Here is a 1,822-nt window from a genome sequence, read left to right as displayed (position 1 = left end):
TCAAGAGTCCCAGGTTGGCCCAAAAGCTGGAATTCCGGCTGCTTTGCATCCATTCACTACGTCTCTGCTCCCACTTGGATTACTAGTCACTATCAACACTTCCGCTCCGCATTTCTTCACTGCATCCACTGTCATCTGCGACACGTTTGGACGCCCTGAGAAAGCAGTGTCATGGATTATCATCTTTTCGGAAGGGTAGCTTTTGATCCTCTTCACAATATCGTCTCCAAAGTTTTTCTCTATCGCTTTGGCCACCCAAATCACATAAACCTCTGCTGGACAAGGCTGCAGCATGAACGACAGGAACACGCAGATTCCCGAACCCGTGGCCACCACAACCACCTTGTTGTACATGTTTATCAGATAGGGCAGCCCTGCAAAATGAACACAACGAGTATACAAATATTTTGGTGGATCACATACCAGGCTTTTGGTAAAATCTCCGAGCGCACCTGCGAGCATCATGTGCTCATCTATTCCGTCAGAGATTATTCCGAATGCATGCCAATCTGAGAGAGGCGATCTGCTAATGCACCGGAGAAGGCCGGCTTTAATTCCACTGGAGAACTTTATTAAACTGGCGTGACCGGAAGGAGCCGATACCTGCACTGGAACTTTCCTCACAGATAACCATGGCAGGATTATGAGAATGGTGATGACTAAAGTGAACCAGAAATCCTGCTTCTTTGCAAGAACTGAACCGCGCATTCTGTAGGATTTCTCAGCAGGAACATAAGCTGCAGAGAGTATGACGAAAACCCAAAGCAAAGCGAGAGCAGTCCAGCCAGCGAAACGATGAAATCCTTCGAAGACGTTGTGATTTAAGTGCCGGACCAAAGGGAATGCTGCGAGTGAGCTTATCACCAGAAGCGCCAGTATGGCAAATGCTACTCCTCTTATCTCCGGGGAGGTGGTCTCAGAATGGTGCAGAGTTTGCACGAAGGAATAAGTGAGCCACATGACAGAGGAGACGCCGCAGCCGCTGTTCCTACAGACTGAAGGAACGATGTTATGGCGGTCTTGAGAGGGACTGGAACCCATGACCTTCCCAACACCTTCACCGCCAACCAGAACACGCATCTCATAAAGGCCTCGTTGCGGCACAACACCAACGCCACAATATTCCCAACTGAAAAGAGCGCAGCTTCCTTCTTAGCGTATGAGAAGTTGCCGGTGGCGGCCAAAAGGAGTGCAGTCAAATTGAATGCGAAGGAGAGAAGGAATAGACGCTTGTACACAGTAAAGAGGCCCTGATCCAGCAATATCACGAACATACGCGTCTCCCCTATCTTGGCAGCTTCGGACGGTTTCTTGTAATGCACTTTCACACAATTGGGCTGTGGTTGTGAGACAACGTTTTCCTGTTCTGTCAGGTGAGGTAAACTGGAGTGCCTTACTAAATCAATCTCAGCCTGTCGCTCCACATCTGCATCTCCCTCCTCATCACCTTCAATATCCAAATCACAAAAATGAGTGCTGGATCCACGACTCTCTGATTTTTGGATGATCGCGGATTCATGGCTAAGAAAATTCTTGATGATGGAGTTGGAACTCTTATTCCAAATATTTAAAGTGATGGGTTTATAAAGCAAATGACGTGCAGGAACGGAAGGACTATGCATCTCGAAGGACACACCATGGCAGCTTGGAGACCTTCACAAATCATCCATTTCGTACTCACTGGCTCAGATAGAATAATAGCAAAGAGGGAAGACAAGAGGATTGCCTACTGTAAAACAAACCAGCAAGACAACGTATTCAAACACTCTCCAAGATATGCATTCGCCATTTTTATGGTGATATTTATAGTTAATTCTCATGA

The 1,822-nt window shown here is 47.1% G+C and overlaps 1 pseudogene; it reads right to left on the bottom strand.

The window, feature by feature from the left end:
* On the bottom strand, nt 1–1,622 carry LOC131049254 (adenylate-forming reductase 03009-like; annotated as a pseudogene).
* Nucleotides 1,623–1,822: the final 200 nt, after the last annotated feature.

Source organism: Cryptomeria japonica, chromosome 7 (genome assembly GCF_030272615.1).
Source record: "Cryptomeria japonica chromosome 7, Sugi_1.0, whole genome shotgun sequence".
Lineage (NCBI taxonomy): Eukaryota > Viridiplantae > Streptophyta > Pinopsida > Cupressales > Cupressaceae > Cryptomeria > Cryptomeria japonica.
Note: the sequence above shows the minus strand (reverse complement) of the source record. Positions and strands in the feature narration are given on the sequence as shown.